This window comes from Stegodyphus dumicola, chromosome 3 (assembly GCF_044657685.1).
Source record: "Stegodyphus dumicola isolate Sdum_Otavi_A_Nest chromosome 3, ASM4465768v1".
NCBI classification, from domain to species: domain Eukaryota; kingdom Metazoa; phylum Arthropoda; class Arachnida; order Araneae; family Eresidae; genus Stegodyphus; species Stegodyphus dumicola.
Window position 1 is genome coordinate 59,006,991 of NC_140770.1, and position 16,920 is coordinate 59,023,910.

The 16,920-nt window shown below is 31.9% G+C and overlaps 1 protein-coding gene and 1 long non-coding RNA gene across 6 annotated transcripts in view; one reads left to right on the plus strand and one right to left on the minus strand.

Annotated features, from left to right (window-relative positions):
- LOC146998002 (uncharacterized) overlaps positions 1-16,920 on the minus strand; it is a 233,955-nt gene that overhangs the window by 127,639 nt on the left and 89,396 nt on the right. For 3 of the 4 annotated variants that reach the window (XM_085812932.1, XM_085812933.1, XM_085812934.1), the window contains one exon: positions 13,261-13,323. The exons of the other annotated variant lie outside the window; for it this stretch is intronic. The gene's annotated coding sequence lies outside the window, so the exon portion shown is untranslated. The remainder of the gene's footprint in view (positions 1-13,260; positions 13,324-16,920) is intronic. 4 annotated transcript variants of the gene reach the window in all.
- Positions 1-16,920, plus strand: part of LOC146998003 (uncharacterized) — a 110,177-nt gene that overhangs the window by 18,100 nt on the left and 75,157 nt on the right. Inside the window, exon 3 of one of the 2 annotated variants that reach the window (XR_015040210.1) lies at positions 5,137-5,342. The exons of the other annotated variant lie outside the window; for it this stretch is intronic. This is a non-coding gene — a long non-coding RNA (uncharacterized LOC146998003). The remainder of the gene's footprint in view (positions 1-5,136; positions 5,343-16,920) is intronic. 2 annotated transcript variants of the gene reach the window in all.

Consider the following 16,920-nt stretch of genomic DNA (forward strand, 5'->3'; position numbering starts at 1 on the left):
AGTGTCACAATTGCTTTCATTTCATTTCACTGCCATAACTGCTCTTCGAATTTTTATTTTTACGAACTTCAGCAACATTATTTCTTTAACATTCGTAAAAGTATTAACTTACTACACTGGGATAAGGCTATGCCCAGGAACCCACTACAACTGAACATTAGTTCATCGAGGAAGGGCATACTCTAAATGAAGCTGCAGATGTCCAAATAAAAAAGGAAAAGAAAACCTATTCACAATAAATTGTTTCAACAAAGGAAACGATTGTGTGATTTTAGATGACAGTCGGAGAGTATTAGTATAAAATATTTTATTTCATCATACCACCAACAAATATTTTCTTTTGTTTCAGAAGCCCATCAAAAACTTACATGACAGCAAATGCAAATCTAGTATAAATAACGTTTATGTTGCTAAAATAAATTCTGATTTCGAAAGATGGCCTGTTTCTCGCATTGTTGGTAAATCATGGTTGATGGGCATTAAGAATGGTCTTTCCTCTAATTCACTGGACACACACAAATTAGCAGCACGTTGGTGTTAATTCTTTTTAATTCTGTATTAAAATATACAACTTTAAACTTAGTTGACATATGCGGCATTTGAAGTGCAAATAATAAAAATTTTTCTTAAATACTATGCTTTGTTGCTTATCTTTTAGAAATTTAAAGACCTGGAATTCTGCAATTCTGAGTAAAAAATGAAAATAAAAAACAATTAACACCAACAAAAACTTGTGGTAACATGACAGACAAATTATTACAAATACTACAAAAGATCATGCCTTTTCATTTTATTTAACCATATGTTAAAGCAGTATTCTTTATTAGACCTGGAAAAGTTAGAAACAGGAATATATTTTACTACAAAAACTACACGACAATTTTGAAATTAGAAGCTTTTCTGTATGAATTCCACTCTAAAACAATGCAAGTGCAGTCTTGACGATAAGAAAGTCAAATTTATTGAAATTTAAATTTGTATTTCCATTTTAATTTTCATTTTCCTAAAAACATTTGTCAACTTTGCAGGATTTCATCTTCAAGTATATATGTACAGACATTTAAAGTTCTGATGTATTAACATCTCGTGGAAATACACCTATCCCTCGATTTATACAGTACTTACCTGTTTTACATGATTTCAGTTTTACACAGTTTAAAAATTAACAGATTTCAAAAACTTAGTAAAATAGTATTTGCTGCATAAATGCAAATACATACATTTGAAGTCATTTTTTAATCTCATTTCTTTGGTAACACTGGTGGCAACAACAAGGATGGGGATTCCCCGTGTTAGGGGAATCTCAATAGTATGTATATGTATTTCATAACAGTAAAATTTTAAATTATATGGTTCACGCGAACTAATGCAGTATCAGTATTTTAGCAGCAAGGATTACATCATTTTTATCTACATATCTGAATGTTTACTAGCAAGTTTTCAACATTTATAGTTTTTGTGGCATTTTTTATAATTTATGTAAATTTTTTAAAGTATTATAATGCCAAAACGATTTTTAAAAAAAAATCAAAAATGAAATTAGAAGCAAAAATTAAAATATTAGATCATCTATGTAATAGAGAAGGAGTAACAAATGTTGCTAAATTTTACTCCATGAATGAAGCCATAATAAGGACAATTAAAAAAAAAAAATGAAAACTCTACTAGAAAAAGAATTAGATATGGGTAGAAGACGAAAATTTAAAATGGATTCCAATTGATACTGATGCTATTAGAAACAAGGCTTTAAAAATTTATAAAGCACTTAAGAATCGGTCACTATCGACTTTGTCAGATGAAAAAAAGGTATCTTTTTCCACAAGTCATGGTTGGTTTGAGAGATTTAATAATATTTAAACAAAGGCATTCTTTACATAATCTAAGATTGAAAGGAGAAAGTGCATCTGCTGATTCGAATGTAACAACAATATCCAGCAAAATTTGCTGAAATCAATTGCCACGATCTCCTACATTTCTGATCAGATCTTCAATGCTGACGTGTCTACGTTGTTCTGAAAAAAAAAAAAAAAAAAAAAAAAATACAGTCAAAAGTCGTTAATCCGGACTCGTCGGGACTTCGGCGATTCCGGATTATCGATTTTTCCGGATTATAGATCATCAGTTTAAATCTCGTAAGATGGCATGCAGAAATTCTAAAATTAAAAATATGAAACCGTAATTTATGAAATAAAGAACAATTATGATCTAAAGGGTATCAAAATTTACAAAAAAAAAAAAAAAGCTTAATATTTATTTGTTTACTTTATTAAACATTTCTTTCAATGTAAGTTGTTTAAGTTGCTTCATTTTATGTGATACTAATATTTTCTCTTTAATTCTATAAACAGACATAATTTCTTTTCAGTTAAAAAGTTCTGCTGTTCAAGTCCCGTTAATTGCTGTGCCGAGAATACCGACTAACTGGTCAATGGAAATTTTTTCGTTTTCACTAACCTCTCTGTCACATTCTTCATGTCTTTATCCATTTTTTTCAGCAATTTCACTTTTTGTTTGTTGGACATTGAAACATACTTTCGTTTTGTAGATCCTTTGGAAGTTCCAGCATCGGAAATTCTATTTGACATAATCGAAAGTTCAAGTTTACTTTTATAAAATTGCTCTTACAGTCTGCAAAAAATAATAAGCGGGATCCTATTCGAAGATTAAGGAACAACGCAATCATTAACATTAACTGAAATAGATAATTAGATAATTTTAGCCTACACCGTCCGTTATACATTAAACGCGCAGGCGAAAACGTATTCTGCGCTTGCTCACACGCATATGCGCAGTAGTCAAGTTCTTACGCGCTCGCGTAAAACGCCTGTGCGCATGTGCTAACGCGGCACATGCGCAGAAAGTTTTTAGCTTTGAGGTCCGGATTATGGGTGTCCGAATTAACGACTTTTGACTGTACCTTGCAAATCAGCTAGTGGTCATAAGGTAGTGAAAAGTCATACAATTTTTTTCTGTTGCAATGCTTCAGGCAATTATATAATGAAACCATTGGTTATTAACAAATCAAAAACACCATGTTCATTTAAAGGAACAAATATAAATAACCTTCCCTTTTATTGGATGCCTAACAGGAAAGCACAGGTCACTGCCATAAGGTTCAATGAATGATTTCTTACCATGTTTGTCCCAGATGTCAAACATTATTTAGGTAAAAAAGGATTGCCTTTTAAGACTCTTCTTTTAATAGATAATGCACCTGGTCATCTTCAAAATTTACAACACAAAAAAGTAGAAATAGTCTTTTTGCCCAAAAAATACAACTTCTTTATTACAGCCATTGAATCAAGTAATATTTTCTGGCTTTTACAACATTGTGTATATCAAACAAACCTTTAGGTATATTTTAGAAAAAATGGAGAATAATGAATCTTACTCTTATGGATGCTTGGAAGAAATTTACAATCTTAGATTGTGTTGGACTGTCATATACTCAGATTAAACAATCAATGCTCAACGCATGCTGGAAAGCAATACGCTGGATGTTGCTAAAGATGAGAATGATAGATTACCATTAGAGTGTGAATATTCTCAGATCACTAAATTGGCTCAAACTGTAGTAGGAGAAGGTTTTGAGGATTTAGCTCAAGCATATATTAAAGGAATAATGGTTGATGAAGAACTAAATGAGGATGAGTTAGTTAACATGATTCATGAAACAAATAAACATGATGAAGACCAATCTGAACCAGCTGCATTCACAGCTAAAGTCATCAGTGTAGGACTTGAATTGGGAAGAAAATTAGGTAATCATTTTTTACAATATGACACAAATGTCGAATGAAATCTCCGATTCCAAGGGGAGCTTAGTAAGTGTTTAAATCTATATACGGATGTTTAAAAAGATTTAGGGGGACAAAAAAACAACAGGCAATTGTTAATTATGGATTTCATCATGAAGTCTAGTCGATGTGAGATCTCCCCTAATTTATCATCTATTGAAGCAGAATCGTATCACGAATACTCAAGTGATGAAAGAGACATCATACCAATCAAGAAGAAAAAACTAATAATTCATGAAAGTGATGTCAGTCCAAAATCAACACTAAATATGAGAATATTTGTAGAAATTTCCTGTTCTTTCAATTCGAGCCACAATTTTTCATAAATGCTACATACTTTCATTACATTATCAGGTTGCATACTTCTGATGTCTGTGTAATTTATTTAATTGATAACTAAATATACTCGATTATGTTTTCACAAGGCTTGCTAATGTTTTTTTAAATAACACGAAAATAATCATGCAATGCAATAAAAATAGAACATCACTTTCCTGCCTCAGAATATACTACTAATAACAGGTTGTTTAAAGAGCAAAATATACAAAATTTAAATTAAATAATTATTTCCTTTTACTCAGTTGAATATACATTTAATTCATAAACATGTATATGCAGATAAAATTAGCTATGTCAATAAAGTTCTGCAAAGAATAATGAACGTGATCCTATTAGTTAAGTGTTGCAACTTTATTTCATATGAAATATTTTCTATATAGTCATTCCTTAAAAGTAGTCTCTGAATAATTAAACCAATTAAATTTGTTTCTAAATGTACTTGGGTTAATTGATAAAAGCAAGGCTTTTTTTTAAATGGCAAGCTGATTTTTAATTGATTTCATACTTAGATACATCATTATACATACATTAATAAAATAAATAAAATTCTAATTATGTTAGGGCAGTTTCCATTTTGCTGGTGTTTACTAAAGAAAATTTTACAGATAGCATTTTTAACGAAAACGCTGTTTATGATCATTTAAGATTTAAAAATAAATAAATAAATAAATAAAGAGAGAGAGAGATTATTTTGTAAGTATTCATCAAGAATATTTCTTCCAATTTATGTTTTCGAAGAAACGCCTTTATTACACCAAAGTAAAAAAAAATTATCCCTCTACCAAAACTTAAATCTGTATCGATTAAAAAAGAACAGTAATGCGTATTTAATAAGAACACAGGAATAAATTGTATTAAAACTCAAATCTATTTGTAAATTGTTCTTCTCTAAACTTATGCTTTGAACCTGAAATATTTTGAATGAAATAGTGCTTTTTTATTTATTTTAAGACTTGATCTATTTTAAATTTACCTAAAATACCTAAAATAATTAATTTAGCTTTTCAAGAGTTTCTTTTACATTGCTGAATTTGATGAAGGTGTACAAACGGTGCCAAATTCTTGGTTTTGGGCTGATATGGATAAATGACATATGTAATATGAAAAAATGAATCAAACTGAACAAAATGATTGCATCACATCAAGCCCCAGATTATTGAGAACTTTGGCAATTTCACCGGGTTCTCTAAATTTTTGCATCGACAAGTATGATATTTTCTATAATTATGTGTTCTTGTTGCTCATTTTTCTCACTGTATAATTTAGAAAGCTGAACAGAACATGGAAAATGCTGTTATGAATGACATCAGTACCAAAATATTTTTAAAATATAGTAACATCTCCATTTTTAGTACTTTTATCCATAAATTATTAGTACGAGTTGGTAGTTTGGTTTTTGAATCTTAACATTATTTTAATTACCAGACTAGTTGTTTAAAAATAGGAATGCATGTATTAAAAAATTCAAAAATTAACAATCATATCAGGATATAATATATATTTGCTTTAACATTTAACTGCATTTTTTTTATACAAATTTGATGCTCTCAAAATCTATTCGGTCACCTTAATTTTGCAGTGGAAAAATAATGAAATAGTATAATCCTACAATTCGAAACCATAAAAATTCTATTTGATTTATTTATTGAATAAATTGTTGCAAAATATCTGAAATTTGCAGAATTTTATAAAATAATGTAGCCATGACTGTTAATTTAATTTTACATCAAATATTTCGATAATTATACATGAGCAAATAAATGCTGCTAGAACATTTAAATGTTTAATCTAACATTAAACGATTATTTAATTCATTCTTTTTGCTTTATGTTAAATTATTGTTTATGAGTGATAACGGAAATTTAAAATTTTCAGTGAAAAAGGCATAGAAAAGTTAAAGTTGGCTATGAAGTTTTCAGACATCGAAAAGTGCAGAATTTGGTGCGGAAACAACAAAAAAAAAAAAAAAAAAAAAAAAACACCAGCGATTTAAATTCTCCGATTCTTCAGATGAGTAAAAAAAGTAAACAAGTAAAAAACAGTAAAAAAGTACTATAGTAAAAAAGCTAGCAGAGCTGTGCTTGCCATTGCTACCAGAGTGCACACAAGGAAAATATTTTCAACCAGAATTTTCTGCATCTGTTTTAGCTAGTCCTCACTGCAAATCTGAGGACTAATACTCCAAAAGCAGGCTCATCAGAAAGACCCAATAAAGGTTTCGTACTGTTGCATTCCTGTACAGGTTCATGCAATTTGGAGTGATTAACGATGACACTTAATAAACACACAATGTATTTGCCAGTATTATTCAGGACATCTCCAAAAACATGTTTACAGTCGTCCAAAAACTGCGACAAGCACATTGAAACTATCAGCAACAGAGCCTTTAGGCTATAACAGTGAAGACAGCTTCACAGCAAAGTGCTAGAGTACAGCTCCCGACTAGGTTCAGTCTTCTCAGAACTCGACGTACTGTCGAGATTCTCGACGCTACAACTCGCGATGCACTCCACAATAAGCACTAGAATACAGCTTCTGACTCAGTTCAATCGTTCTTGGAGCTCAACACACTCCAAGATAAGACTCGATGATGCACTAACTCGCGATACATTAAGAGACTCTCTCTACGCACTCCCCAATCAACTCAATACTAGATTGAAAATCAACTCGATAGACTCGAGATACTACTGCTACTCCGCATACAGGCAGGGTTTATATAGCTTTTAGCATGCATTCGAGAACATTCTAAGTCAAACCAGTAAGAACTCGTTCTAAATGGTTCTCCATCCGTCTACGGCATATTGCCAATTTCGCTGAAAGATGTTGCCAAATGGGTGATTTCTCGCCAAATCTAGCAAATCCTAAACCTGCTTTGTGGGAAATCTATCTTACCGCAGCTGGAAATTTTTTAACAGTAACTTTCTGAATTTGCCAATAGTCAATTTTTTAAAAGTGTTCTGTTTTCAGGTTTTTAGAATAATTATGTAATAAAGACACAATAACACGCCGAATAAATACTAATTCAGAAGTCAAACAACAAAAATCAGCGTTATATTTACAAAATTTTCACAGTAAACAGTCACTGTGAAAATTTTGTAAATATAAGGCTGATTTTTGTTGTTTGACTTCTGAATTAAATATGTAATACCCTGACCTTTTCTCTTCCGCAGAACTTCAACATCTAATCTTAAAAAATTTAAATTCTTTATCAAGTAGATTACAGATATTGCAAGAAAAGGTGGAGTTGCTGAAAACTCCTATCTGTGCAATCAACCGAAAAATTCAGAATTAAATATATTCCAATTAAAAACTGAATTAGAACTTCAATTTTTAGAGAGAATGTTTCTCAACAACATAGCTCCTGTGGTATTGTAAAATAATATTTTACATTAATCCTAATAGTTTTTTTTTTTATTTTATTTTATTTTGTTTACTTTTTGCACACATTTTCATTTTATAAAGTAATTTCTGTTACGTTTTTGCTTAAATGAAATTTTCTATTTCAGTATTATCTTATTTTCTTTACATAAAAACTAACTGCATAAAATGTACTAAAACTCAAAGCAATGAAAACGTTATGATTTTATAAATAAGTTTCCATTACATTTGCATTTTATTTTGAGGAAAGTTAGATTTCTTGAGTGCTCTGTGTAGTTGAAATAATTTTCTTAAATGATAGAATAAGAAATCTTGTTGGTTATGCATTTATAGATTAAAGTCAATTTTTATTTATATATTTATTTATTTAGGTCAATGAATTGAAACATATTAATGTTAAAGGAGACTAACGTAAACATATTAATAGTAATCGTAACAAATATTTTGAAGTGATGTCGGACACGCTAGCCGAAGAGTACAGTTGGGTTAGTGAAAAAGAAAAGGGGGCATTTAAATCCCTGAAGTTATCATAGGTTATTTTACATAAGTCAACATTTATAAATATATTTTTATGTACATCATCATTTACAAAATATCTTGATAATTTACATTACGTATAATATGAAATCTGCCAAATTAAGTCACACCCAGCACCCGTAGCTCTCAGCCTGAGTCAAATCTTAATTATTCAAAAAATCGAATAAAATAAGACCAGACTTCCATGAATAGTGCACTGTGCTACTAAATGCATATGTGACCATCCCAGAAGAAATAAAGCAGGTAGATATTAGCATCTGGAAAGATATCCCAATGCATGAAGGAAGAGTAATATATTTAGTGTATGAACCTGTTATGTCAAGAAGACTTTAAATGAATTAGAAGACAACATAAAATAGCAGTTTTATCTGATCGCAAATGTTTAAAATGTTATTTAAAATGTCTAACTTTTTTTTATTCTTAAAATGATGTTTAATCCTCATTTGTTCTGCTATTTAATTTTTATGATGTATTGTTACTTAGTTTGTTATCTATCCATTTGTCAGTAATTGAGTTGAATTAAGTAAAGCTTTGTTCTTTTACATTATATTTTACCGCTCGATCAGGCCGACTGCCGTACCAAAGCACTCGGGTTCGAATCTCGAAAAAGGTTCGGGGGTTGTAAATGCATAGTGTCTGTGCATCATGGGGGCACCCAAAATATGCTGCAAGCCGAAAAGTTCTTTCAAGAAGCTGATCGTAGGGAAAGAGAACTTGAAAATCTTTGGACTCGTCCTCCGTGTGATAGTTGCATCGCAAAAATGTTATGGTTTTTAATTAATTGACTTTCTGTTTAAATATGCAGTAATTATAATTAAAAATTCACAAGTAAATTTTCCATTTAATGTATTTTTTAGAGATAGTGCAAACTCATCTCCCTGCAACAATTGAAAAGAAAGGTGCTACTATAACAGTTAATCTCAAAAAGGTTGGTGGGTGGTAAATGTATAGTGTCTGTGCAGCATGGGGGCACCCAAAATATGCTGCAACAAAGTTGCTACTACACTCATGTCCATAAATTAAGGATAATTCGGAGTCACGCGGAAATCGAACTCTAAAATATACTAAAATATCACCTGTAACATCACAACACACATCTTCAAGAATCATATGCAAATTTTAGGAAGTAACCAGATGACACCGATGGTACTTCACAATGACGAGAATGTAAGAAAGTGATATATAACGAATACAGGCAAAGAAGTAAAATTGTTCGCAGGCACTTTATAAGCATTTCAGTGCAATAACCAAATAGTTCGCAGGGGCTTTATAAGCATTTCAGTGCAATAACCGACAAAGGACGCATTTGGATGATTTTTTACGTGGTAGAATTATCGGCCGTCTGGAATGTGGGCGTACCCAACTGGAAGTATCAGACAAACTTGGAATTGCCCAGAGTGTCATCTCCAGGCTTTGGCAACGATTCCCAGATGATGGTAATGTGAGTAGACGTTACAGCACAGGTCGCCCCAGAGTTACAGCGCCGAATAAGGACCGGTATTTGGCAGTTACTGCCAAAACAAACAGGTGGAGCACAGCCTGAGACCTGCCTCGTCAGCTCTCTTCAGCCACTGGTACGACAATTTCAAGGCAGACCGTGTACAGACGCTTAGGGCAGATTGGTTTATATGTTCGTAGACCTGTCAGATGCGTTCCACTTACTGCAACTCACTGTCGCCTGCGGTTAGCCTGGAGTAGAGAGCATGCACTGTGGACACCGCAACAGTGGGCTTGTGTGATGTTTTCCGACGAGTCCAGGTTTAGCTTGCAGTCTGATTCTCGCCGGACTTTCATATGGAGAGCTCCAGGTATTCGTTACCACCAAGAAAGCATCATTGAACGACACCGTTACGGTGGTGTAGGAGTGCTCGTTTGGGGTGGAATTATTCTGGGTTCCAGAACTGACCTTCATGTTCAAATTGGAATCATGACAAGCCATATCTATCGGGACGTCATTCTGGAACAACATGTACATTTGTTTCGGGGTGCCATGGGCACACAATTTGTTTATGGATGACAACGCCAGTCCTCACCGTGCAAATATCGTAAGCGAATGCCTTCAATCGGAGGATATCACCCGTACAGACTGGCCAGCATTCTTACCAGACTTGAACCAGTAGAACACGTGTGGGACATGCTTGGCCGACGAGTTGCAGCCCGTCAACCTCCTTCTACATGTCTACCGGAACTTCAGAGTGCATTGCTTTTTGAGTGATGTAATATCCCCCAAGATCAGATCGATAATTTGATACTCAGATGCCTAGGCGTTGTACGGACTGTATTGCATCGTCTGGGAGACATACAATGTATTAACAATCAAACCAACCATGTAATATTGGTTTTTTGTAAATAAGTTTTTTTTTTTTTTTTTTGGTAATTTGCTCCAGGGAGAAAAAAAATCGCTAATTTTTTTAATAATATCAAACATATAGCATCTGTTTTTGCTCTTTACCTTTTGTTTAATAAATAAGCTTTACAAATAAGTCAAATTTGTTTTGCTTCTAACTTTTCCTTTGCCTGATTTTGTATTATCCTTAATTTATGGACATGAGTGTATAACAGCGAGTACTTTTGTGTACAGAAGCTGTCTTGAAAGCTTAGAATCTAAAATTTTAAGTTTGTATTTGTTTTTACTGAATTGTAAGTATTATAAATTCATATGTTTGGAAGCGTCCGAGTTTCAAAAATAATAAAAGTATAAATGATAAATAATAAAGCTTCAAAATAGTAAATCAAACAATCATCAAAATGTTTAGTACCTATTTAAAAATTTGGAGCTTTCTTTCAATTTTAAAGTAATTTAAAATTTAATAAATAGCTTTAAAACTCTTGCCAGTCACTGCTCATCTCAATGCATATAATAGCATTATAATTTTTTATAATAATAATGCATATTTTGTTTAATTTCATGAGGCTGAAGGAGACATTGTAAACTTATATTATGAATACGAGTCATATTTTGTAAAATTCGATGAAAGGCCATTCGAAAAACATGTATACATTGACAGAATTGCCGATATAAATAAAATATGTTATTAACAATATTAACTTCTTATTAATTAAGAAAAGGCTGCATTAAATATATTAAAAGGATCTTTTAAAATTTTTGCAGGAAATGAATTTAAGTTTCTCTTAAGTGAATGGATATTTTTATATCTTTATTACCGTATTTGCAGGCGCATAAGGCACATCCCCCTTTTTTTATACACATTTCATTATAATGAATTTACAGTATTTTAAATATAAATACAAAGTAATACTTTATACCCACAATTCATCTGGGGAAGAGCTTTTAATTTTTTTCATCAAAACCTACACACTCATCACCATAGCTAAATGAAAAGTCACTTGAAACCTCTCCTAAATCAGCATTCGAGTCCTCATACAACAGATTGTCCTCTGTACCATCCAGTGTATTAATAATGCCACACTTCATACATGATTTAACCTCTGCCTCTGTTTTCACAGCATCCCAAGATGCTTTGACCCATTCACAAACTTTCCAAATGTTAGGCCTTCCCCTTCTTCTTGATGGTGTAACCTCAAAATTTGAAGCCTGCATCCAGCTTGCATGCTTTGTTACAGCAATTTCAACGTTGTTTTTGAACCATAATTTGCCAACAAACTTAAGAAACACCAAACAGTTGAAATTTCCCACACTTAAAAGTCGTTCGCAAAAATTGCAGTTCTCATGCCAGATGCACATTTACTACGCTCTCCGTAACTGTAATATTCCCACACATCGCAAGGAAACAAGAAAAAAATCACATAACTCCAAAAAAAGAGGAAATTTCCATAAATTAATGCAATCAAAAACTGAGTATCGACATACAAGATGCACCTCCTTTTTTTCCCGACTTATTTTCAAAGAAAAAAAGTGCGTCTTATACACTAGAAAATTTGCTATTTAAAACTTTCTTACATTTATTGGAAAACAAATTGTTTTATATGCTTAATTTCATTCACATAACTATGCTCACTGTAGTTATTGGCTATACTAAATATTTGAATGAAGAAATGTAAGTTTTATTTGCACAAAAACTATTAGCATATGTTTTATAGCAATACACACAAGTACACAAAAGTGATACACAAAAACTATGAGCATATAGTTTTATAGCAATTTATGAGAGCAAAGTTTTACATAAAAATGTAAATTAATCATAAACGCATCTGTTATATAATTTCAATACAATGAGATATAACAATAATCACTGAGGAAATCTGATATGATTGTGATGACTATATTCAATAATTAAAAAATTCCAAAGATTCCAGTAAGATTTTAATAACTGGAAGAGTAACTTCTTACTGGATCAATAAAACGCTTTTCTGCTGTTATCAGTTTTACTGGAGGAGATGTCTGAAATACTGCTATTGCGACATTATACTGATTAAACTAATGTAACACTGTGCGACACCCACACAGATCTTTAAAGCAGCAATTCTCAACAGGTGGTACACAAGATAAAAAATAGGTGGTAGGCAAAGAAACAAAGTTCAAAAATTCTATGAAGAAAAAAGAACAATTGTTAGAAAATTCCTGTGATTGCACTTCCACTGAAGATTTCATAAATAACAACTTTTGGCTACACCGAAAAAAAGAATTTAAAGGCATTTCAAATAAAGCTAAATTTTTATTGCCTTTTCGCACAACCTATTTGTGTGAACAAGGATTTTCTTCCATGTTTTATTTGAAAAATAAATACAGAATAAAATTAAAAGTGGATCACACTTAAAGCTAAGTGAAATAAGGCCAGACAAAGAAATTGATCTTTCTTAAACAGGCCCAAATTTTACACTAAATTTAAGTATATAACTTAAATTTTGATAATTAAAATGGTAACCAATTCTTAATTAATATTTTTTATGTGTGCCTATTTAATACAGATAGCCAATAGCTTGTGCAAATGGCAAAACGTTTACTTTTTCTATTTATATTGAGAAACTGAATAAGTATTATAAAATGTACAATAATTATACTGGTTGTACTAAGGTTTTTAAATTTTTGTTTAGATGGTATGTGTTAGTCAAAAGGTTGAGAACCGCTGCTTTAAAGCAATTAAATTTATGTCACTTTGTGAAGTTATACAAAAGTCGCAGTGTGACATTAACATCATTATCGCAGCATGACTTTACTACCATACTCAAAGACAAAGAAGCAACAATAACAAAAAAAAGAAGCCAAGAGAAAAAATTGGTATCTTACCTCTCAGCCTCCACATCCACAGGGCTTGTTAGCTCACATCCTCTTCTTGGGCGCTTCGCATTCCTATAATAAACAAAAATAGGTACAATTTTATTACCGAGACCATAATAAACCACAGTGACAGTACATGCATAAAAGCACCAAACTTGGCACACACATCCATTTAAATCATAAATTGACATCACATAAATTTAGATACTTCTAAATGCAAGTGAATTATGACTGCACATAAATTTAGATAGCTCTAAATTTCAATTTACCACTGAAATACTGGTATACTTTTTAAACTTTTTAAAAGTGCATCGAATCTATCTATTTAGAAATTGCCAGAGATGAAAAATTTGCAATAAAATTTTGACAAAGAAAAGGCATCATTCATGATTGTGTGTGATTATGACAAAGCCTCAAGGGCTATCTGCCTGTGCCTTTGTGGAGCACTTTCTAAGGGAAACTGGCTCGTATACACGTTACACATGGGGAAAACCACGAAAACGCCCAGCCCGTTCCTGGGATTCGAACCTCGGACCGACTACCAGCGTTCGGCGACTCCAACGCTCGGCCGCTGGTGGGCCTCATTCGTGATAGAAAATTAGGCTTAAACTATAGTCCAAGAACCATGAAATGAAACCATTTCATCGATAACTCAACAACTAAATGGCACCTTTAATCTTCTAGGTGTATCTACGGATTATTTCGTATTGAAAGATGGCTTTCCAAATCACGACACGCAGAATATTCTTGTCAGATTTTGATAAATACGAAATGGTTTCGAATGAATGCGGCAACTGGCAGTAGGGAAATAGCAATCAATAGAGAAAGATGTTACAGCGCGAGGTTCATAAATAAAAACCTCGTATCCAGCCACACTATCTGCCGACCTGTAGGCGATTTTCGTGCCGAAACCGAAAAATACTAAGAAGCCTTCGACCGAAAGCTTTGTGTATGCAAAAAGTTTGTGAAACAAAATTTCTTCTATAAAATAAAATGCAATTTGCACTGAACCCATGAATTACTTTTAAAGAAATTAATATCACCTAATTTACAAATAATTTCTTTTAGCATGGAATAAATACTTAAACAGGTATCTTACAATTACATGAAATAACGTAATCTTTAAAGGCATTGATGTATACAATATAAATATTTGCTTGTTATTTTATGAAATAACAGTGTCTGGGAAGCCCACTCAAATATCCTGTAGAATTTTAACAAATTATTTTATAGGATACAAATATGCATCTGTTTTTTTATGAAATATGTGAAATTCATGCAAATAAAATTAAGGATTATGAAATTTATTTTAATATAAATAACTCTGCAAAAAGAAATATTCAGGAGACTTTATTCCCCTTATTTTCCTATTATTGTCATCATAAAAAAATAATAGCATTTATCTTAAAGATAAGTAGCTTATTTAAAAAATACAATCTGTAAGCACTTTCTTTAACTCGATATAAGATCCATTTATTTTAAATACTTTTCTAAAACTTTTTATAAAAAATAAGAAAATAATGTAAGCACAAACCTTGTGGTTGAAAAGTTATGCAAACCTTGGGTTCAGAACCCCTCAAATAAATAATGAAAACAATCTCAGATTTTATAGGATAAAAATTAGGTCCAAACGGGCAATTTTTTTCATTTACAGACAATCATTAGATGTTTGGGCTAATGCTACTTTGGACTAAAAGTATTTAAAAGCTACAATTTCAGACAGACTGTCTTGCACACTTAAAATACAAATGTTTTATTAATTACACTGCTTGCCTTAAAAATATGTTTCTTAATCAAAAATTTGCTAAATTTTTATAAAACATAAACTAATACTTATAAAAGAGCCTGAGGCAATTTGTTACAATTAATTAAATTGTTCAACGTTGTTTAATTAATTGTTTAGGCGGTCAGAGCCGGAACAGCTAATGAAGTTTATGAGACTGTGATATTACTTTCGGTTTTGTGAAATGAAGAATTACATAGGATACTTTCAGATTGAAGTTCTGTAGAAACAAAAAAGTAAGTACCATCCCTCTTTCTGAAGCTCTTTATTTGTTTATTGACTTTTGGTAATTAAAAGGTCACTAAAGGAGATATCAGCGAAAAAACATACATTGAAAACAAAGTTAAAACAAAACGTTGCCGACAAAAATATCCAAAGAAGTGATTTGGAAGTGCTGAAGAATAAGTTTAAAGTGTTCGAGACAAAGATAAATTCCAATTTCGATTCTTTGTTCGGGTTATGTATTGAAGAAAGTGCAGTCAAAAGTCTTTAATCCGGAATGATCTATAATCCGGACCTCAAAGCTACAAATTTTCCGCGCATGCGTTTACGCATATGCATAATACGTTTACGCATGCGCGTTTAATGTATAACAGACGGTATAAGCTAAGCTAAAATAATCTATTTCAGTTAATGTTGCAGATTGTGTTGTTCCTTAATCTTCTAATTGGATACGGCTTATTATTTTCTTTTAGACTATTAGAGCAATTTAATAAAAGTAAGTTGGAACTTTCGATTATGTCAAACACAATTTCCGATACTGGAGCTGCAAAGAATCTACAAAGGGAAAGCATGTTTCGATGTCCATCAAACAAAAAGTGGAATTGCTGCAAAAAATGGATAAAGGCATATCCTTTGTTTCTCTAACCATTCCAAAATCTGTTTATCAATTTCAAGCTGCTCTGCGGGGGGGGGGGGGACGTCACGGCGTGCAATGAACTGGAAATTGATCTCTCAGCACTATCCTCATCTTCATGGCAGATGTTTTTATTTTAATCGGCTTATAATTCCTTATTAAATGTAGTATTTCATCTCGATTTGCTCCCTCTTTGATATGATTTAAATCAAATTCCTCGTCATTATAAATATCACGAATACACATCAAATAGTTTTCTGGTTGCAATTTTCTAATTTCTATGCATAATGTATGCTTTACGCATGCGCGGGTTGAAAGAAATGTTTAATAAAGTAAACAAATAAATATTAAGATTTTTTTGTAAATTTTGATACCCTTTAGATCATAATTGCTCTTTATTTCATAAATTACGGTTTTATATTTTTAATTTTATAATTTATGCATGCCATTTTACCAGATTTAAACTGATGATCTATAATCCGGGAAAACCGACAATCTGGAATCGCTGAAGTCCTGACAAGTCCGGATTAAAGACTTTTGATTGTATTGATGCTTATGTAAAAGAGAAAGAAGAGATTGACGATATTGTCTTAGATGTAGAAGTCGAATTAAATCGTAAATTAGCTAAGCTTTCCAAAGAAATTGAATAGGAACCTTTGGTTTTCACGAATGCTTAGGTCAATGTTAAATTATCCAAAATTATTTTGCCAACGTTTTCGGGTAACTTACACGAGTAGCTTTCACTTAAAGATATTTTTTAGCCAGTGTTGATTCAAATCCTAATTTAACAGATGTGGTCAAATTACAGTACTTAAAATCTGCGCTAAGAGGAGATGCTAATCGTATTGTTCAGTCAATATCCATAGTTGACTCTAATTATAAATTAGCCTTTTCATTACTAGAAGAAAGGTTCTCTAATCACCACGAACAAGTGTATGTTCATCTGAAACGATTTATGAATATGCATCCTACGCAAAATGAGTCTGCGTCAGCAACGTTAAATGTAATTGACATTTAGAGACTCTTTCAC